Raw genomic sequence first — 24,027 nt, 5'->3', positions numbered from 1 at the left:
GTCAGACCTGGGAGGATCACTTGACACACCTGTCACAGGTGCTCAAGCGAATCCAGGATGCAGGACTGACTATTAAGCCTGGAAAGTGCCAGATAGGCATGTCTGAAGTGCAGTACCTTGGGCACCAGATAAGTGGAGCGACGCTTAAATCAGAGCCAGGGAAAGTAGATGCCATCTCCAATTGGCCTATTCCTAAGACTAAAAAGCAGGTTATGTCCTTCTTAGGGACAGCTGGGTACCATAGGAAATTTGTCCCCAACTATAGCACCCTAGCAAAACCTTTGACAGACCTCACAAAGAAAAAGCTAGCACAAATAGTTAACTGGACTGCAGACTGCGAGAGGTGGTTCAGACTGATGCTAGTGCCTATGGCTTAGGCACGGTGCTCAGCGAAGTGAACCCTAAAGGGGATGAGCACCCCATAATGTATTTGAGCAGAAAGCTCCTACCAAGGGAAGTGGACTATGCAACTATAGAGAAAGAATGTCTGGCCATTGTATGGGCTTTACAGAAATTGCAGCCATACCTTTATGGGTGGAAGTTTACCGTGGTGACCGATCACAACCCCCTCAGTTGGTTACATCGGGTGGCAGGTGACAACGGAAAACTGCTGAGATAGAGTCTGGCCTTGCAACACTATGACTATACTATCCAGCACAAAAAGGGCAGTGAGCATGGTAACACAGATGGGTTATCGCGTCAAGGAGAGGTTATCGCGTCCTCTTCCTCCTGACAGGACACCTGACGTCAATGTGGCCAGTGCGCCTGCACGAGTCGGACGCCGGGTGCGCGGTACACAAGCCGGCTGCGCGGGGATACGAGCGTAGTGCACATGCTCCATTAAAGACCACAGGTGCTATTCAGGCTGGGGGAGGGCTTTAGCCTCCGTCACCGCCCTCAGCCTTATGATTGGCTTCTGACTAAGGAAGCCTCCTGGTTTCCCGGCAACCAGGGGGGCGGTCCTGGGTTCACTGTGTACTTAAAGCCAATCAGAGCCTTGACTCATTGCTGAGTTATTCAACCTTATGGTGAACACCCAGCTCCCTCCTGTGAACCTGTTGTTTAATCTGACTTCCCAGCTACCGACTCCTTGCATGTTTCCTCGATTACGATTTCTGCTGCCCGCCACGACCCGGAACTGGAACCGACTACCCAATTGGATTGACCTTTTTTGTATTACGCTAATTTTTGGGATTATTTCATCCCTGCCAAAGGATTCCATACCTGATCCACTATTCCAGTCCTGACATAATAACTCAGCTTAACCATGGAATCCGCGGGACCTGCAGACGGTGCCCCTTTTTTGTCCGAACAACTGATGATGATGGCGCAAGCCCTTCAGGACATGCAGGCCAGCCATGCACACCTATTAGGGAGAATGCGTGCCCAGGAGCTGCGCCAGGCCCAGTTCACTGCACTACCACCCTCACCTCCTCCCGCTCCACGCACCTCACTAGAAGTGGTGAACAGTGAACCAGCAGTAGCCCTACCAGAACTCTTTTCTAGAGACAGGAAGAAATGCAGTTCGTTTAATATTTCCTGCGAGCTTCTGTTCTCCTTGAAACCCTGCACTTACTCCTCGGACTATATCAAAGTACGGACAGCTATCTCCCTGCTCACGGGACCCCCACAGACCTGGGCCCATCAGCTCCTGCAAACTGATAGCCCAGTGCTGTCCTCTTGGGGCTCCTTTGTTTCCGCCATGCAGGCACTCTTTGACGACCCACTGCATGCTTCCACCTCTAGGGACACTCTCCGTTCCCTGCGACAAGGAAGGCGTCCAGTGGAGGACTACATTACGGAGTTCCGGGAGATCGCACCAGATACCAGACTCAATGAAGTGGCCGTTATTGACCAGTTCTGGATCGGACTGTCGGACCAATTAAAAGACAAACTCGCCCGTATCGGGGTCCAAGAGGTCCTGGAAGGGCTGATGAGCACGGTTACCCAACTGGACCGCCGTTTCCGGGAACGAAGGACGGAGAGACAGCACGCCTTGCCTCCTCCTGCACGGAGATCCAATCCTCTTCCCATTTCAGTCCTTGGGCAATCTTCCACAGTGGGAGACCTCACCCCGGACGAACCAATGCAGGTCGGAGTAGTCAGCGGTCTACTCTCAGCAGTTGAGAGGTCCAGAAGGCGGACTCTCAATCTCTGCTTCTACTGTGCCAAATCCGGGCATATGTTGAGAGACTGTCCTGTCAAACCACCTACAGGTAGGAACTGGCCATAAACTCACGGCCATAATCGATTCGGGCGCAAGCAGCTGTTTTTTTTATTCCAAACTTGCCACGCAGCTAGGAATATCCTTGCGCCCCGAGAAACACCCATCCCGACTCCACATGGTGGACGGCAGTACATTAAAAACCGGACCTGTCTCTTTGGAATCACACCCTCTTACCCTTTCCATTGGTCGCCACCACCGTGAAGAGATCGTGTGGGACATCGTACCCTCTCCTTTATTTCCTGTTATCTTGGGCATCCCATGGCTTAGAAAGCACAACCCCCAAATAGACTGGGCCCTGGGACGTGTCACATTTCAGTCCTCTTATTGCATCTCCCACTGCATCTCCTCCGTTCCTGGCTCTCTGCTGGTCCTGGCCTAATCTCCTCGGGTATTACCTGATAAATACGAAGAATATGCGGATGTCTTTGAGAAAGCAGGGGCAGACACCTTACCTCCCCACAGACCTTATGACTGCCCCATTGATCTACTCCGCAGAGCCCCACTGCTGTACGGACGGTAATACAACTTGTCTGAGCCCGAGACCCAGGCGCTGAGGGATTACATTGAAGAAAGCCTGGCAAAGGGCTTCATCCACCCGTCCACCTCCCCAGTCGGTGCAGGTATCTTTTTTGTGGGGAAGAAGGACGGGGGTCTTCGGCCCTGTGTGGACTACCGGGGCCTTAACAACATCACCAGGAAAAATAAATACCCTCTCCCTCTCATCCCTGATCTCCTGGACTGAGTGAAGGATGCCAAAGTGTTCTCCAAGATCGACCTCCGGGGGGCCTATAATCTTGTGCGCATCCGTGAGGGCGATGAATGGAAGACGGCTTTTCGTTCCAGATTCAGCCATTATGAGTATCTGGTGATGCCCTTCGGGCTTTGCAACGCCCCGGCTACCTTCCAAAGCTTTATCAACGATGTCTTCTGCAATCTTCTGGACACATATGTGGTAGTGTATCTGGATGACATCCTTATTTTTTCCCACACACTCCAGCAGCATGAGAGACATGTGAAGGTAGTCCTCCAGCGCCTTCGGACACACCGACTCTATGGGAAGCTGGAAAAGAGCATCTTTGAGGTTCCTTCTATTGAATTCTTGGGATACATACTGTCCCCCGGAAAAGTGGAGATGGACCCCAAGAAGGTTCAGGCCGTCCTAGAATGGCCTATCCCACGAAATCGACGAATGGTCCAACAGTTCATCGGTTTCGCAAATTTCTACCGTCGGTTCATCCGGAATTTCTCGGCCATATGCGCTCCTAACCCTACCGTGCCAACACCCTTGTGGGCAGAGTGCCGGTGCCACCCGCTCCCATTCAGGTGGATAACAATGATGAATATGACCATCAACTCTATGCCAAAGAAGGGCTGAAGTATTGGCAACGGGCCAGCACACACCGGCCGACCCAGAAGGTTCTACAGCAGATGGTGAGGAGCTGTTGTCTGCAAAAGAGCAATATGTCTGGTCGGCCCAATGGACACGTGAAGGTGCCGCGGAGGACTCCGGTGAAGATCCCACCTCGACAAGAACAAATATTGATGCTGCCGGTGGGGGCTGGACGACAAGTGAATGAACTGGAGGTCCTGATCGAGCCCACTTATGTATGCTGCCTCAATGTTGAAGACTGCGCATTAACCGTTCCTAGGAATACCTTGCTGGCCAAAGTTTATGTGTGAAGCTCCTTCGTCGGGGGATATCCCGTTCGGACACATAAACTTTGGCCAGCAAGGTATTCCTAGGAACGGTTAATGCGCAGTCTTCAACATTGAGGCAGCATACAGGCACACATTCATCTTTCACAATAGCGAGGGCCCTGGCGACCAGTGGGTGAGTCTGCATTTCCTCTTGATAAGTGGGCTCGATCAGGACCTCTAGTTCATTCACTTGTCGTCCAGCCCCCACCGGCAGCATCAATATTTGTTCTTGTCGAGGTGGGATCTTCACCGGAGTCCTCCGCGGCACCTTCACGTGTCTATTGGGCCGACCAAACATATTGCTCTTTTGCAGACAACAGCTCCTCACCATCTGCTGTAGAACCTTCTGGGTCGGCCGGTGTGTGCTGGCCCATTGCCAATACTTCAGCCCTTCTTTGGCATAGAGTTGATGGTCTAGGTTAGGCATGCTCAACCCGCGGCCCTCCAGCTGTTGTAAAACTACAACTCCCAGGATGCCCGAACAACCTACAGCTATCAGCCTACAGCAGGGTATTGTGGGAGTTGTAGTTTTACAACAGCTGGAGGGCCGCGGGTTGAGCATGCCTGGTCTAGGTCTCTCAGAATGTTCATACCTACGTGACGTCCATCCCTCTCCGGGACGAATGGTCCACCAGCATGACCCCCTTCTTGCTGACGTCTTGCCCAAACTGTCGGATCCGCATCCAGAATATCCCTCGGACATCCATCTCTCTGTTATTGGCAGCTGTCAGCCTGATAACGCTCCAGTCTTCTGGCTCTATCATATGTCCAAAGTGTCTTTCGAAGAACTCCAGAGACATAGCGGTACACTCCGACCCTGTATCAACTAGGCAACATACCTTCTGGCCTTTCAACTAGGCTTCCATAAAGGGGTTGCTGTCATACAAGTCGTGTTCCTCATGCATAGGGCTTAGCTTCTGGTGTACCGCCGCAAGACGCCCACATACTGCAGTGGTCGAAAGTTTTACATCGACTCAAACTTCATTTGTTCTGGACACTCTCAAGCCATACTGTTCACAAGCCCAGCAGAGGGGCCCTCTTTTGACGAGCTCCCACACTTGAGTTATCCTGGATGGACCGGGGCACTGGGGTCATTTCCGGAGGCCAGGGTGATCCTGCCTTTATCTGGGACACTTCCGGACGAAATTCTCTCAATTCTGTTCGCAGGGCTTGGACCACACCCTTTAAGGACTCTGAGTCTTCAGATGCAGACCGACCTACTGTAGCATGGGTGCTACCTACTACTCCGCTGCCACAGGCATGTGTTCTTCCTCTCTCTCCACGGCAGCTAGGTAGACGCTGTAGAATGTCATGTTGAGCGTCGTCCGGGTCATCTTTTGCAATTTGACCTGTAAGAACTTGTTGAAGAGCACCACTATGAACTGGTCTCGTAGTAGCCGGTCCACCTCCCTGAAGGATCCCATGGCCTCTGGGTCCCGCCACTGTATTTCATTTAACATCTCCTGTAGGAAATTTGAGTTCTTTATCAGGGTCTCGCCCTCTCGCTGTGGTTGGTTGATGAAGTGGCGCCGCAACTGCACTACTTTAGTACACCACCCCCTTCCCGGGCTTTTACCAGTAGAGAGAATATTTTCTCTAGGGTGTCTCTCTCGGATTCGGGCCTTACTATCACTGTCCATCTGACGTCACCCTCTAGAGCCCCCAATCAGTGGTGTTGGGTTCAAGTTGGCCTTGCACTGGAGCTCCCTGAGCTGGGTCCTGGACTGGTGCCATTGGTGCCAGGGAAGGGCCTCCGCCGTGTTCCTGTCCATAACAGTTGCTGTATCCTGTCAACTATGCCAAGATGTACCGGGGTGGACTCCCCAGGATAAAGCGAAGTCACGAACAAGGAAAAACAACTCCACCACCAGTTTTTGCCAAAACAGAATTTTATTTAAACGTGGTAATAAACAAAACCACAAATGCTGAGAGCATACAATAAATTCAGATACACCCTGTCCTAAGGCTGAGACCCTTATGCTGCACAGCACGGCGCCCTCCGATGGATGCAGGAGAATAGCATGGTAATTTACCTACTGGCGGGCACAACTAAACTGCTACACCTTACCTGTTATTACCCTAAAAAAACAAGAATAAATGTACGGATGTGTGGTAGGGGCTAGCTTGCGGTACAGCACAACAAAGCTCTACAGTATTCCTCCTCCCATAACTGGTCTTGTAGCACGTGCCTGAATATTGCTCCTGAAAAAAACGTTAGCCTGCCTTGAGTTTGTGGGAAGTTTATCAGCTCTCCAGTGTGAAATGTCCCTTTAAATTATGGAGCCCTTTCAATAAACAATAGCAACAGTTGCAGCCTGACACAAACAGAGACCCTATCTAAATCTTACTAACTACAGGCCTTGTGTCAGTCTCTAAGCGCCAACACTGTAATGAGGTGCGTGCACGATCTTACCGACCCAGGTCTGCTCTGCATCCACTGGTGACTCTGAACATAACAAATGCCTCTCCAACAAGCATTCGGTCCTGCAGTGTATGTAGCTTTGCTCCTCAGCTCTCATCAGCATTCCTGGAAGCCATACTCGTTCCTCTGGACAGGATCAGGGTCTTGGATACAATCAGCTTCACTAGCTGCTTCCTTTCTCTTCCTCTCCAGGCTCTGTGTAACTACACCTCTTATGAATATGGAAATATATGCAGTCTGTAGCTCTGTTCAGGAAACAGTGGTATCTTGTGGGCAAACAGCACAATGTCAGTCCCGATCATTTAATTTTTTCTACACAAACAGTGTTTAGACAAGGAGAGCTGTTTCCCCATCTCACACTCGAATATCCTCCTTCTCCTCCTCATCCTCTAGTTCATCCCCCACAGGGCTAATGTGGCCGTGGGATGTAGTCACCACGTCTCCTGTCCCTTGGCCAGCCAGATTTAGCAGCATTTGTTCTAGGACATGAATCAATGGAATAATGTTGTTCATACCGTAGTCCTGACGACTGAAAATAAAGTGGCCTCCTCAAAGGGCCCAAGCAAACGGTAGGTGTCGCACATGAGCTGCCACTGGCTAACATCAAAGTTACACAGGGCAGTACCTCTGTCGGCCTGTATCATCAAAAAATAATTTATGGCCTTTGTTCATATATTTGGACCAACATATGGAGGGTGGAAACGTTGCATATCAGCCCATGTTGGGGATGCCGTTCTGTCGCTGCAGCTCAAGGAGGGTGTGCTTTGTGGTGTACGAGTGGCTAAAGTGCATGCAAAGTTTTCTGGCCATTTTTAGGATGTCTTGCAGATGGGTGGAAGACTTCAGGAACTGTTTTAGAACCAGATTGAACACGTGCCATGCAGGGTGCATGGCTCAACCCTCCTTGACGCCGACACCATGTTCTTCCCATTGTCACCATGATTCCGATTTTGATTTATCGAGGAGAAAGCCAGATTTCAATTTCTTGATGAAGGATGCAGAGCAGTTCCTCCCCTGTGTGACTCCGTTCACCCAGGCAAACTAGGTGCAGAACAGCATGACACCACCCTGCCCTGCACATGTGGTATGCTGGTGGGGCACTGTGAATTCTCCTTGCAGTGGAGGCTGAGGACACGGTGGAGGATGAGGAGGCAGACGCGGGCAATGTCGCAGGACCAGCGGCGTGAGAGCGTGGAGGCGGAAGCAGCGTCACCTGGCCAAGTTGCTAGTGTGGCTGGGCAGGAACAACATTTGCCTAGTGGGCCCTAAAAGACATATATTGTCCTTAACCGTAGTTATAGCTCCATACACCAGCGTTGCCATGCATTTTGGCAGACACGAACAGGCCCAAAGACTGGCCCACCTTCTGTTCTACATATGTGTGCAGGGCTGGTACTCCTTTTTCAGAAAGAAATGACAGCTTTGGACTATCCACCTTGACTCGGCTCAAGCCATCAGTTCTCTGAAGGATGCAAAGTCCACTACTTGGAAAGGGAGGAATTTTAGCACCAGTAACTTTGCCAGAAGCACATTCAGCTTCTGTGCCGTTGAATGAGTGCCTGCTACCGCTGCCTCCATGAACTCCTGCACCGATACTTCCTGGGCAGGTAGTCTTCTGCAAAGCAGGCGGTCTACCCCGGGCACGCTTGGTTCCCGACTAGTGTTGACCGAGCACCAAAGTGCCTGAGTGCCTTTGTGATGCTCGGGTGCTCTAAAGACAATGGGAGAACCCGATCATTAAACCAGGCACCCCCTGCTCTGAAGAGGGGAAGGTGTTGGGATTTGGGACTCTAGTTCTGCTTGGGAGTCCCTGCTCTGACTCCATATATAGCTATGTCCTTATATGGAGTCAGTGCTTGGGGATACCCCAGTGTATTTAAATCTAATTTAGCCTGTATTTCAGAAACTCACAACCTCTATTAGTGGCAAGGCACTTAAAGTGGTTGTCTGGGTTCATATCTAAACCCAGACATACCTCTATTTTCACCCAGGCAGCTCCCCTGACTTGAGCTTCGGAGCAGTTCATGCTCCGATGCTCTCCTTTTCCCTGCGCAACATCGCGCAGGGCAAAGTCATTTTCAGGAGTTCCGGTGACAAACCGGGCTCTCAAAGGGGCTGCCAGGATGCCCAGTGATGTCACCAGCAGTGATGGGCGAGCTTTAGTGCTGCCCTAGCCAGTAAAATGGCTAGGGCAGCGCAAAAGCACACCCATCAGAGCCGGTGACGTCACCGAAAAGATTGCCGGGCAGAAGCCTCCACCAGCAGTGTGTTACTGTAAACAAAAGAGCTAGCACAGGGCAAGGGATCCCATCGGAGCATGAGATGCTCTGATGCTAACATCAGGGGGGCTGTCTGGGTGAAATTATGGGTATGTCCGGGTTCATCTCTGAACACAGACAATCCCTTTAACCACTCAGCTATAATAGCTACATAGCCAGTTACTAAACAAAAATATAAAAAATATGAGCCTTCTACTGTACTGTATGTCTACTGAGACCTATACAGTAGAAGTCTCATATTTTATTTTTATTTTTAATAGACTGGCTATGCAGCTATATGGTATAGTGGTTAAAGTTCTGGACTATGATGCAGAAGCTATGAGTTCAAATCCTGTCAAACTTTTTCAGAAATAGAGGCTAACCTTAATTTAAACATATGTATATATATATATATATATATATATATATATATATATACAGTACAGACCAAAAGTTTGGACACACCTTCTCATTCAAAGAGTTTTCTTTATTTTCATAACTATGAAAATTGTAAATTCACACTGAAGGCATCAAAACTATGAATTAACACATGTGGAATTATATACGTGAAACAACTGAAAATATGTTATATTCTAGGTTCTGCAAAGTAGCCACCTTTTGCTTTGATTACTGCTTTGCACACTCTTGGTATTCTCTTGATGAACTTCAAGAGGTAGTCACCTAAAATGGTTTTCACTTCACAGGTGTGCCCTGTCAGGTTAATAGGTGGGATTTCTTGCCTTTTAAATGGGGTTGGGGCGCGTCATCGGTTGCTATATAGACACGTGCTCGGACCATTCATAGTCGGGGAGAGCAGAGCGTAGGAAGGGAAAGGCAGTGAAGGGAGCGCAATTCACAGTTATTATTCTAAGAAAGCTTTTCAAAGACCCAAAAGTCCTTTTAAGGACTACTGTGTATGTGTGGGTTCTAGAGAATCAATATATTTTTACCTGCGCTAAATTGATCAGTCTCAGGGACATCTGTGCTGAGGAAGGGACAGATAGTTCAAGGAGAAAAATTTGCAGTTTTTACTACCAAAAGGTTTTCAAAGACCACAAAGTCCTTTTAAGGACTACTGTGTGTGTGTTTGACAGCAGCAAGAATTTTTTCTTTAATACCAATTAGTGACATATAATGTACATCATCCGCAGACTGTCTTTTTGCGTAAATTCAAATAATCAGCGCCACATTTATTGTCAATAGTGTGCGATTAATACACATCCGTGACATATACAGTACTCCATCTGAAAACTGTTTCTTTAGCGTAAATTTAAATAATCAAGGGCCAGTCCTCATCTACTGTCTCTGTAGTGTGTGCGTGTAACACACATCCATGACATATACAGTACTCCATCCGAAAACAGTTTCTTTAGCATAAATTTAAATAATCTGGGCCTAATCTAGTGTCCATAGTGTGTTGTTTTCTGTGACATAAATGGAGTTGAGCAGACACCTGGATGTTCGGGTTTGACGAGTTCAGCCGAACTTCACAAAAAAGTTTGAGTTTGGGACCCAAACTTGACCCCGAACCCAAACCCCATTGAAGTCAATAGGGACCCAAACTTTTGAGCACAATGGCTCTAAAAATGTCATGGAAAGGGCTAAGATGTGGTTAAGAGCATGGCAAGTGCTCTGCAAACAAATGTGGATAGGGAAATGACTTCAAATAACTTAGCAATATGTAAAAATAAAAAATTATAATCTTTATCTAGGAGGACGAGGTCCATATGGAGTAGGAGGTTGAGGAGGTAGTGGATGTGGTGGTGTAGGTGGAAGTGCCGGTGGAGGAGGAGACAATACACTGGCTGCAGGGCAGGCCAGCACCTCCAAGGCGTAAAGGGCAAGCTCAGGCCTTGTGCCCAATTTGGAGACCCAGAAGTTGCAGGTGGCACACCCATCAGTCAGTTTGTGTAGGCGTGTGCACACATACTGCCCCACCATGTCGCACGTCCCCGTGATGTTCACAATCCACAGTCCCCGTGATGTTCACTTCTCCCCATGAAATGTGGGAGAAGTTATTAAAACGGAAGAATCGAAGAAAGGAGGGGGCGTGCAAAAATTACTCACTCCCGACTTGAGGAGGTAGTGATGAAAAATAACAATACAGGACTATTAAGATGCTCTGTTATTCATGTTATTGGAATGATTAATAAAAAATTATAGGGAATGTCACTGGGGTATTTAGGATTTGGAAACGTTAGACAGGAGAGTACACGAAATTAGGCCCTAGTAAGACCCTCGGGATTTAACCCTCAAATACACCACTGGTCAAAAGACCAAAGAAAGTCCCTATAGGGGTCTACTAATTTGGAAAATAAAAGCCAAATACTTTATTTAGTTCATTTAAAAGGGGAGTTATTAAATACCCCACAAAAACCACACATTTAAAACTGTCAGATGGCAATGCAAATTTGTGTAAGAACTTGCTTTTCTCTCATTTATTTGAGAAAATATATGTGCAGGTGGGTGGTTGGTGACAGTTAACCACACTTGGGTATGCCCTATTGCTTGGTGTCCTGGGACTTGGGCCCAAGTTCCGGACACCAATACGTTGGCTGTCTCTACACTGGTGCCACAACAACACCACACTAATTCAACACACACAGGAATGGAGCCCTACTAATAGTGGGATTTACACATTTGCTGCCAACTGAGCTAAAAAGAGCGCCTAACACTAGTCCCCACCCGACATGTTTCGCCGCGATGCGGCTTCGTCAGGGGTTCGGGGTATTAGTGTCGGCGCGCTGAACAAACAAGGGTTATATGCCCTAGGTAACGCCCCCGTTTGTGTATTGCAGGGGACCCATTGGTCATAGCCGCAGAGGGGGGGCGTGTCTCCGAAATCACATGTGCAGGCGCCTAGCGATGAGGTCACCACAGGCTGCATGCGCCCGGCCATAGCACTGTTTGAGCAGCTGTTAAGCTATTGGTTACGGCCGTCGGAGGTGTCGCTAGTGCGCAACGTGCACAGGCACCCAGCGATGACCTCATCACCAGGCGTCCACTCAACCCGAGCCAGTCATTGACGCCGTCTGATGACAGCGTACTCATTGTCATCACCTCGCCACCTCCCCATGAGGGAAGTGGGAGTGGTTATCTCAAAAAATACAATACCAGAACATACATTGGATACATGTTAAGTAAAATGACTGGATGCAGGCAATTAAACATTGTTTACTTGGATAGGGAGAAGAGGGCAAGGTGAAAAGATACACATTATGTTAGCCATTATATTAAGCTAACACCAGCGATTTATACACTATATATGATTCGCTGGTCAGAATCATGTAACTCCATTTGTCATATAGTATCTGTCACCCTGCTCCATTTTACCACAACATATATAGCCTTGTCAGCTCTAAAAAGAGGTTTTATAGGAATAGTTTTAACACTTTATAGATATTCTATAGATTTATTTTATTTTTATAATTTTATCCTCTCATAGATGACAAAATTTCTTTTTTGCAGAATAATATAGTTATTATTATTTACAAAAAGGCAGAAAAGGAGAAGCCTTCATTGAGGCCAGATGGGGTTTGACTTGACAGTCTGTATATCCATTTGGCTTCTTCTCTTAGCAGTCTGATGTCCAAATTTCCAGATCTAGGGCCCAATTTAACTTGGGAGAGCCCCCAGAATTTCAATACATCTATCCGGCCATTGTGAATATATGACACATGTCTATATAGGGAAGTATCTTTTTTCGTGTTAATTGCACTAATGTGTCCCGAAATCCGTCTCCTCAGTTCTTAAACCGTCTTGCCAACATACAGCTTTGGACATGTGCAGGAAGCTATATACACTAATCCAGTGCTCTTGCAGTTAAACCAGTCACGAATTTCATACTCCCTCCCATCAACTGGGTTCACGAATCTTTTAATCTTTGGTAGGAAACTACAGAAAGAGCACCCACCACATGGATATGAACCGGTCACCTTCGATCTTAGCCAATTACTATTTTCCTGTCCTATTTTGGGAAGGAAACTATGTACCAATTGGTCCCTTAAACTTGGACCACGTCTAAAGGTGACACTGGGATAAGGTGGGAGCACCTGACGTAGATCTGGATCATTAAGGAGAATTTTCCAATATTTCCTTAAAATGTTTGTCATCAGTCGATGATGCCCATCAAAAGTACCTATACACCGGATGGTCTTGCTGTCCTGGGAGGTCACAGAGGGGGCAGTCCTGCATGGGATAAGGGAATCTCTTGTAAGGGTCTTTGCTCGATTAAAGGCCCTTTTAAGAACCTTTCGAGGGTATCCCCTATCGCGGAATCTATTATATAGATCATCCGCTTGGATCTTAAACAATTCATCCGTTGAACAATTTCTCCTGGCACGTAAATATTGTCCAAATGGTATTCCATTTTTTAATGCAGTTGGATGCCAGCTTGAGAAATGCAGGAAGCTATTTGTTGAAGTAGGTTTACGATAGATATCGGTCTGAACCTGTCCAGACTCATCTTTTTGTATCGTAAGATCTAAAAAATTTATTTGGGTCGGATTAATTTCAAATGTAAAATGCATACCGATATCATTTGCATTAAGTAGCTCAACAAAATCAAGGAACTGTCCCCTCTCCCCCTCCCAGAACAGCAAGACATCAATCAATGAAACGGCCCCAATAGCTAATGTACTCGGTGTAGGGTTCCATGATTTCAGAAAAAACAATATTGTGCTCCCACCACCCCAAGAAAAGGTTCGCGAACGTCGGGGCACAAGGCGTGCCCATCGCGGTCCCGTGAATTTGGTGAAAGAAAGTTCCATTACATAAAAAATAATTGTGTGTGAGGACAAACATTAATAATCGTATTACAAAATCATTATGCCTGTGAAATGACGTACTTTTCGTGTACAGGAAAGATTTGACCGCCTCAATACCTAATTTGTGCTCAATATTAGTGTATAGGGCCTCGACATCGAGGCTTGCTAAAAACGTGGATTTTGATAATGTGACATTAGCTATTTTGGACAATACATCATTTGTGTCCTTGATATAGGAAGGTAATTCTGTCACAAAGGGCCTCAAAATGGTGTCAACATACTCACTGGCAGGTTGGGTTAATGCATCATTCCCCGAGACAATGGGTCTCCCTGGGATTGGGACCCTATTTTTGTGCACTTTAGGAAGTGCATAAAAAGTGGCGATAGTTGGATGTTTATTATATAGGAAAATGAATTCCTCCTTAGAAATTAATTGGTCGTCTCGTGCCTCCTTGAGGATAACATGCAGTTTAGTGAGGTAGGTACTTGTTGGGTTGGTGTCTAAAGTTTCATAGATTTTTTTTGTCACTTAGTAATTTTTCAACCATCAGGTCATATTCATTCCTATTTTGCACCACTATATTACCCCCCTTGTCACTTGACTTGATTACAATTTTGTCATCCTTTTTTAGGGATTCCAAAGCAGAGACCTCCTCACTGTTCAAATTGCTTTCCCCACCAAATTTGTGCAGTTTAATAGTCCTGATTTCATCAGTGACTAGATCCACAAATGTTTCAATATTTTTATATTGGGAAAAAGGTGGTGTCCACCTTGAACGAGGTTTCAAATTTGTCAGGGGGGGTTCTACAGTGGTACACATACCCTCACTTTCTGCATGCAGGCTCTCTAACGTCAGTAGGGCCTTCTGTTCCTGTTGAATTAATTTATGCGAATCCTGTGTCAGGCTTAAATGTTGTTTATGAAGTGCAAGTTTGCGTGCGAAAAGGTTAATGTCCTTTACCCAGGTGAATTTATCACATTGAGGTACTGGTGTGAAAGTCAGGCCCCTGCTAGACCTGTGTGGTTTTTGGTCTAGCACCAGATATCATATTTATGGATGTATCGGGGGGACATGAAGGGTTACCATTATGTTGTATTTCAGTCGTAGTTAAATCACTGATAGAGTTGAGCGAACACCTGGATGTTCGGGTTCGAGAAGTTCGGCCGAACATCCCGGAAATGTTCGGGTTCGGGATCCGAACCCGATCCGAACTTCGTCCCGAACCCGAACCCCATTGAAGTCAATGGGGACCCGAACTTTTCGGCACTAAAAAGGCTGTAAAACAGCCCAGGAAAGAGCTAGAGGGCTGCAAAAGGCAGCAACATGTAGGTAAATCCCCTGCAAACAAATGTGGATAGGGAAATGAATTAAAATAAAAATTAAATAAATAAAAATTAACCAAAATCAATTGGAGAGAGGTTCCATAGCAGAGAATCTGGCTTCCCGTCACCCACCACTGGAACAGTCCATTCTCAGATATTTAGGCCCCGGCACCCAGGCAGAGGAGAGAGGTCCCGTAACAGAGAATCTGTCTTCATGTCAGCAGAGAATCAGTCTGCATGTCATAGCAGAGAATGAGGCTTCACGTCAGCCACCACTGCAACAGTCCATTGGCATATATTTAGGCCCAGCACACACACAGGCAGAGGAGAGAGGTCCCGTAACAGACAATCTGTCTTCATGTCAGCAGAGAATCAGTCTGCATGTCATAGCAGAGAATGAGGCTTCACGTCACCCACCACTGCAACAGTCCATTGGCATATATTTAGGCCTAGCACACAGGCAGAGCAGAGAGGTCCCGTAACAGACAATCTGGCTTCATGACAGCAGAGAATCAGTCTGCATGTCATAGCAGAGAATCAGGCTTCACGTCAGCCACCACTGCAACAGTCCATTGTCATAAATTTAGGCCCAGCACCCAGGCAGAGGAGAGAGGTCCCGTAACAGAGGATCTGGCTTCATGTCAGCAGAGAATCAGTCTGCATGTCATAGCAGAGAATCAGGCTTCACGTCAGCCACCACTGCAACAGTCCATTGTCATAAATTTAGGCCCAGCACCCAGGCAGAGGAGAGAGGTCCCGTAACAGACAATCTGGCTTCATGTCAGCAGAGAATTAGTCTGCATGTCATAGCAGAGAATGAGGCTTCACGTCAGCCACCACTGCAACAGTCCATTGGCATATATTTAGGCCTAGCACACAGGCAGAGGAGAGAGGTCCCGTAACAGACAATCTGGCTTCATGTCAGCAGAGAATCAGTCTGCATGTCATAGCAGAGAATGAGGCTTCACGTCACCCACCACTGCAACAGTCCATTGGCATATATTTAGGCCTAGCACACAGGCAGAGCAGAGAGGTCCCGTAACAGACAATCTGGCTTCATGACAGCAGAGAATCAGTCTGCATGTCATAGCAGAGAATGAGGCTTCACGTCACCCACCACTGCAACAGTCCATTGGCATATATTTAGGCCTAGCACACAGGCAGAGCAGAGAGGTCCCGTAACAGACGATCTGGCTTCATGTCAGCAGAGAATCAGTCTGCATGTCATAGCAGAGAATGAGGCTTCACGTCAGCCACCACTGCAACAGTCCATTGGCATATATTTAGGCCTAGCACACAGGCAGAGGAGAGAGGTCCCGTAACAGACAATCTGGCTTCATGTCAGCAGAGAATCAGTCTGCATGTCATAGCAGAGAATGAGGCTTCACGTCACCCACCACTGCAACAGTCCATTGGCATATATTTAGGCCTAGCACACAGGCAGAGCAGAGAGGTCCCGTAACAGACAATCTGGCTTCATGACAGCAGAGAATCAGTCTGCATGTCATAGCAGAGAATGAGGCTTCACGTCACCCACCACTGCAACAGTCCATTGGCATATATTTAGGCCTAGCACACAGGCAGAGCAGAGAGGTCCCGTAACAGACGATCTGGCTTCATGTCAGCAGAGAATCAGTCTGCATGTCATAGCAGAGAATGAGGCTTCACGTCAGCCACCACTGCAACAGTCCATTGGCATATATTTAGGCCTAGCACACAGGCAGAGGCAGAGAGGTCCCGTAACAGACAATCTGGCTTCATGTCAGCAGAGAATTAGTCTGCATGTCATAGCAGAGAATCAGGCTTCATGTCACCCACCACTGCAACAGTCCATTGGCATATATTTAGGCCTAGCACACAGGCAGAGGAGAGGTTCATTCAACTTTGGGTAGCCTCGCAATATAATGGTAAAATGAAAATAAAAATAGGATTGAATGAGGAAGTGCCCTGGAGTCCAATAATATATGGTTATGGGGAGGTAGTTAATGTCTAATCTGGACAAGGGACGGACAGGTCCTGTGGGATCCATGCCTGGTTCATTTTTATGAACGTCAGCTTGTCCACATTGGCTGTAGACAGGCGGCTGCGTTTGTCTGTAATGACGCCCCCTGCCGTGCTGAATACACGTTCAGACAAAACGCTGGCTGCCGGGCAGGCCAGCACCTCCAAGGCATAAAAGGCTAGCTCTGGCCACGTGGACAATTTAGAGACCCAGAAGTTGAATGGGGCCGAACCATCAGTCAGTACGTGGAGGGGTGTGCACACGTACTGTTCCACCATGTTAGTGAAATGTTGCCTCCTGCTAACACGTTGCGTATCAGGTGGTGGTGCAGTTAGCTGTGGCGTGTTGACAAAAGTTTTCCACATCTCTGCCATGCTAACCCTGCCCTCAGAGGAGCTGGCCGTGACACAGCTGCCTTGGCGACCTCTTGCTCCTCCTCTGCCTTGGCCTTGGGCTTCCACTTGTTCCCCTGTGACATTTGGGAATGCTCTCAGTAGCGCGTCTACCAACGTGCGCTTGTACTCGCGCATCTTCCTATCACGCTCCAGTGCAGGAAGTAAGGTGGGCACATTGTCTTTGTAGCGTGGATCCAGCAGGGTGGCAACCCAGTAGTCCGCACAGGTTAAAATGTGGGCAACTCTGCTGTCGTTGCGCAGGCACTGCAGCATGTAGTCGCTCATGTGTGCCAGGCTGCCCAGGGGTAAGGACAAGCTGTCCTCTGTGGGAGGCGTATCGTCATCGTCCTGCCTTTCCCCCCAGCCACGCACCAGTGATGGACCCGAGCTGCGTTGGGTGCCACCCCGCTGTGACCATGCTTCATCCTCATCCTCCTCCACCTCCTCCTCATCCTCGTCCTCCTCGTCCTCCAGTAGTGGGCCCTGGCTGGCCACATTTGTACCTGGCCTCTGCTGTTGCCAAAAACCTCCCTCTGAGTCACTTCGAAGAGACTGGCCTGAAAGTGCTAAAAATGACCCCTCTTCCTCCTCCTCCTCCTCCTCCTGGGCCACCTCCTCTTCCATCATCGCCCTAAGTGTTTTCTCAAGGAGACATAGAAGTGGTATTGTAACGCTGATAACGGTGTCATCGCCACTGGCCATGTTGGTGGAGTACTCGAAACAGCGCAACAGGGCACACAGGTCTCGCATGGAGGCCCAGTCATTGGTGGTGAAGTGGTGCTGTTCTGTAGTGCGACTGACCCGTGCGTGCTGCAGCTGAAACTCCACTATGGCCTGCTGCTGCTCGCACAGTCTGTCCAGCATGTGCAAGGTGGAGTTCCACCTGGTGGGCACGTCGCATATGAGGCGGTGAGCGGGAAGGCCGAAGTTACGCTGTAGCGCAGACAGGCGAGCAGCAGCAGGATGTGAACGCCGGAAGCGCGAACAGACGGCCCGCACTTTATGCAGCAGCTCTGACATGTCGGGGTAGTTGTGAATGAACTTCTGCACCACCAAATTCAGCACATGCGCCAAGCAAGGGATGTGCGTCAAATTGGCTAGTCCCAGAGCTGCAACGAGATTTCGCCCATTATCACACACCACCAGGCCGGGCTTGAGGCTCACCGGCAGCAACCACTCGTCGGTCTGTTGTTCAATACCCCGCCACAACTCCTGTGCGGTGTGGGGCCTGTCCCCCAAACATATGAGTTTCAGAATGGCCTGCTGACGTTTACCCCGGGCTGTGCTGAAGTTGGTGGTGAAGGTGTGTGGCTGACTGGATGAGCAGGTGGAAGAAGAGGAGGAGGAAGCCGAGAAGGAGGAGGTGGCAACAGGAGGCAAAGAATGTTGCCCTGCGATCCTTGGCGGCGGAAGGACGTGCGCCAAACAGCTCTCCGCCTGGGGCCCAGCTGCCACTACATTTACCCAGTGTGCAGTTAGGGAGATATAGCGTCCCTGGCCGTGCTTACTGGTCCACGTATCTGTGGTTAGGTGGACCTTGCTACAGATGGCGTTGCGCAGTGCACACTTGATTTTATCGGATACTTGGTTGTGCAGGGAAGGCACGGCTCTCTTGGAGAAGTAGTGCCGGCTGGGAACAACATACTGTGGGACAGCAAGCGACATGAGCTGTTTGAAGCTGTCTGTGTCCACCAGCCTAAATGACAGCATTTCATAGGCCAGTAGTTTAGAAATGCTGGCATTCAGGGCCAGGGATCGAGGGTGGCTAGGTGGGAATTTACGCTTTCTATCAAATGTTTGTGAGATGGAGAGCTGAACGCTGGCGTGTGACATGGTTGAGACGCTTGGTGACGGAGGTGGTGGTGGTGGTGTTGGTGGTACATCCCCTGTTTGCTGGGCGGCAGGTGCCAACGTTCCTCCAGAGGCGGAGGAAGAGGCCGAGGCGGCAGCAGCAGAATAGGCCGAGGCGGCAGCAGCAGAAGAGGTAGCAGGGGGAGCCTGAGTGACTTCCTTGGTTTTAAGGTGTTTACTCCACTGCAGTTCATGCTTTGCATGCAGGTGCCTGGTCATGCAGGTTGTGCTCAGGTTCAGAACGTTAATGCCTCGCTTCAGGCTCTGATGGCACAGCGTGCAAACCACTCGGGTCTTGTCGTCAGCACATTGTTTGAAGAAGTGCCATGCCAGGGAACTCCTTGAAGCTGCCTTTGGGGTGCTCGGTCCCAGATGGCGGCGGTCAGTAGCAGGCGGAGTCTCTTGGCGGCGGGTGTTCTGCTTTTGCCCACTGCTCCCTCTTTTGCTACGCTGTTGGCTCGGTCTCACCACTGCCTCTTCCTCCGAACTGTGAAAGTCAGTGGCACGACCTTCATTCCATGTGGGGTCTAGGACCTCATCGTCCCCTGCATCGTCTTCCACCCAGTCTTGATCCCTGACCTCCTGTTCAGTCTGCACACTGCAGAAAGACGCAGCAGTTGGCACCTGTGTTTCGTCATCATCAGAGACATGCTGAGGTGGTATTCCCATGTCCTCATCATCAGGAAACATAAGTGGTTGTGCGTCAGTGCATTCTATGTCTTTCACCGCTGGGGAAGGGCTAGGTGGATGCCCTTGGGAAACCCTGCCAGCGGAGTCTTCAAACAGCATAAGAGACTGCTGCATAACTTGAGGCTGAGACAGTTTCCCTGGTATGCATGGGGGTGATGTGACAGACTGATGGGGTTGGTTTTCAGGCGCCATCTGTGCGCTTTCTGCAGAAGACTGGGTGGGAGATAATGTGAACGTGCTGGATCCACTGTCGGCCACCCAATTGACTAATGCCTGTACCTGCTCAGGCCTTACCATCCTTAGAACGGCATTGGGCCCCACCATATATCGCTGTAAATTCTGGCGGCTACTGGGACCTGAGGTAGTTGGTACACTAGGACGTGTGGATGTGGCAGAACGGCCACGTCCTCTCCCAGCACCAGAGGGTCCACTAACACCACCACGACCATGTCCACGTCCGCGTCCCTTACTAGATGTTTTTCTCATTGTTATGGTTCACCACAACAACAAATATATTATTTGGCCCAATGTATTGTATTCAAATTCAGCGGGATATAAATTTGAGGCCTAGTATTTAGGCGCTGGGTGACCGGTATGGATTTAGTGACAGAATTAGACTTGGAAATGCACAGAAGCGTGTGTGTGTGAAGTTATTCTGAATGACCCAATGTGCACCTTGAATATTATATACCCTTTTAGGGATAGATTTCAAATAGCTCTGATATAGCAGAAACCACTAAATTATGAAATTGCTAAATTGGGAATTGTATTTCAACCCAGAACAAAAAATGTGCTTTGACGGACACTAAATAACTTTCCCAGCCACAACAGGACAGCGTTAACGAGAGATTTAGCAGGATATAAATTTGAGGCCTAGTATTTAGGCGCTGGGTGACCGGTATGGATTTAGTGACAGAATTAGACTTGGAAATGCACAGAAGCGTGTGTGTGTGAAGTTATTCTGAATGACCCAATGTGCACCTTGAATATTATATACCCTTTTAGGGATAGATTTCAAATAGCTCTGATATAGCAGAAACCACTAAATTATGAAATTGCTAAATTGGGAATTGTATTTCAACCCAGAACAAAAAATGTGCTTTGACGGACACTAAATAACTTTCCCAGCCACAACAGGACAGCGTTAACGAGAGATTTAGCTGGATATAAATTTGAGGCCTAGTATTTAGGCGCTGGGTGACAGGTATGGGTTTAGTGACAGAATTAGACTTGGAAATGCACAGTAGCGGGTGTGTGAAGTTATTCTGAATGTCCCTATGTGCACCTTCAATATGATCTACCCTTTTAGGGATAGATTTCAAATAGCTCTGATATAGCAGAAACCACTAAATTATGAAATTGCTAAATTGGGAATTGTATTTCAACCCAGAACAAGAAATGTGCTTGAACGGACACTAAATAACTCGCCCAGCTACAGCACTAAGGACAGATTTAGCTGGATATAAATTTGAGGCCTAGTATTTAGGCGCTGGGTGACAGGTATGGGTTTAGTGACAGAATTAGACTTGGAAATACACAGTAGCGGGTGTGTGTGAAGTTATTCTGAATGACCCAATGTGCACCTTGAATATTATATACCCTTTTAGGGATAGATTTCAAATAGCTCTGATATAGCAGAACCCACTAAATTATGAAATTGCTAAATTGGGAATTGTATTTCAACCCAGAACAAGAAATGTGCTTGAACGGACACTAAATAACTCGCCCAGCTACAGCACTAAGGACAGATTTAGCTGGATATAAATTTGAGGCCTAGTATTTAGGCGCTGGGTGACAGGTATGGGTTTAGTGACAGAATTAGACTTGGAAATGCACAGTAGCGGGTGTGTGAAGTTATTCTGAATGTCCCTATGTGCACCTTCAATATGATCTACCCTTTTAGGGATAGATTTCAAATAGCTCTGATATAGCAGAAACCACTAAATTATGAAATTGCTAAATTGGGAATTGTATTTCAACCCAGAACAAGAAATGTGCTTGAACGGACACTAAATAACTCGCCCAGCTACAGCACTAACGACAGATTTAGCTGGATATGAATTTGAGGCCTAGTATTTAGGCGCTGGGTGACAGGTATGGGTTTAGTGACAGAATTAGACTTGGAAATACACAGTAGCGGTTGTGTGTGAAGTTATTCTGAATGACCCAATGTGCACCTTGAATATTATATACCCTTTTAGGGATAGATTTCAAATAGCTCTGATATAGCAGAAACCACTAAATTATGAAATTGCTAAATTGGGAATTGTATTTCAACCCAGAACAAGAAATGTGCTTGAACGGACACTAAATAACTCGCCCAGCTACAGCACTAAGGACAGATTTAGCTGGATATAAATTTGAGGCCTAGTATTTAGGCGCTGGGTGACAGGTATGGGTTTAGTGACAGAATTAGACTTGGAAATGCACAGTAGCGGGTGTGTGAAGTTATTCTGAATGTCCCTATGTGCACCTTCAATATGATCTACCCTTTTAGGGATAGATTTCAAATAGCTCTGATATAGCAGAAACCACTAAATTATGAAATTGCTAAATTGGGAATTGTATTTCAACCCAGAACAAGAAATGTGCTTGAACGGACACTAAATAACTCGCCCAGCTACAGCACTAAGGACAGATTTAGCTGGATATAAATTTGAGGCCTAGTATTTAGGCGCTGGGTGACAGGTATGGGTTTAGTGACAGAATTAGACTTGGAAATGCACAGTAGCGGGTGTGTGAAGTTATTCTGAATGTCCCTATGTGCACCTTCAATATGATCTACCCTTTTAGGGATAGATTTCAAATAGCTCTGATATAGCAGAAACCACTAAATTATGAAATTGCTAAATTGGGAATTGTATTTCAACCCAGAACAAGAAATGTGCTTGAACGGACACTAAATAACTCGCCCAGCTACAGCACTAAGGACAGATTTAGCTGGATATAAATTTGAGGCCTAGTATTTAGGCGCTGGGTGACAGGTATGGGTTTAGTGACAGAATTAGACTTGGAAATGCACAGTAGCGGGTGTGTGAAGTTATTCTGAATGTCCCTATGTGCACCTTCAATATGATCTACCCTTTTAGGGATAGATTTCAAATAGCTCTGATATAGCAGAAACCACTAAATTATGAAATTGCTAAATTGGGAATTGTATTTCAACCCAGAACAAGAAATGTGCTTGAACGGACACTAAATAACTCGCCCAGCTACAGCACTAAGGACAGATTTAGCTGGATATAAATTTGAGGCCTAGTATTTAGGCGCTGGGTGACAGGTATGGGTTTAGTGACAGAATTAGACTTGGAAATGCACAGTAGCGGGTGTGTGAAGTTATTCTGAATGTCCCTATGTGCACCTTCAATATGATCTACCCTTTTAGGGATAGATTTCAAATAGCTCTGATATAGCAGAAACCACTAAATTATGAAATTGCTAAATTGGGAATTGTATTTCAACCCAGAACAAGAAATGTGCTTGAACGGACACTAAATAACTCGCCCAGCTACAGCACTAACGACAGATTTAGCTGGATATGAATTTGAGGCCTAGTATTTAGGCGCTGGGTGACAGGTATGGGTTTAGTGACAGAATTAGACTTGGAAATGCACAGTAGCGGGTGTGTGAAGTTATTCTGAATGACCCTATGTGCACCTTGAATATTATATACCCTTTTAGGGATAGATTTCAAATAGCTCTGATACAGCAGAAACCACTAAATTTTTAAATTGCTAAATTGGGAATTGTATTTCAACCCAGAACAAAAAATGTGCTTTGACGGACACTAAATAACTTTCCCAGCCACAACAGGACAGCGGTAACGAGAGATTTAGCGGGATATAAATTTGAGGCCTAGTATTTAGGCGCTGGGTGACCGGTATGGATTTAGTGACAGAATTAGACTGGGATATGGCCAAAAAATAACCACACTATTGCTGGTTAAATGCACTTGGTGATGGGCGCAGCTTGCCCCTGATGTAGTATATGGCCAAAAAATGAACAGACTATTGCTGGTTAAATGCACTTGGTGTCACAGCTTGACCAACCACACTACTGAGGGTTAAATGCACTTGGTGACGGGCGCAGCTTGCCCCTGATGTAGTATATGGCCAAAAAATGAACAGACTATTGCTGGTTAAATGCACTTGGTGACGGGCGCAGCTTGCCCCTGATTTAGTATATGGCCAAAAAATGAACAGACTATTGCTGGTTAAATGCACTTGGTGTGATAGCTTGACCAACCACACTACTGAGGGTTAAATGCACTTGGTGACGGGCGCAGCTTGCCCCTGATGTAGTATATGGCCAAAAAATAAACAGACTATTGCTGGTTAAATGCACTTGGTGTGACAGCTTCACCCTGATGTAGGCTTTAGCCAAAAAACAAACGC

This window comes from Bufo gargarizans, chromosome 3 (genome assembly GCF_014858855.1).
Source record: "Bufo gargarizans isolate SCDJY-AF-19 chromosome 3, ASM1485885v1, whole genome shotgun sequence".
Lineage (NCBI taxonomy): Eukaryota > Metazoa > Chordata > Amphibia > Anura > Bufonidae > Bufo > Bufo gargarizans.
The sequence above is the reverse complement of the archived record's forward strand: the minus strand, read 5'-3'. Positions refer to the sequence as shown.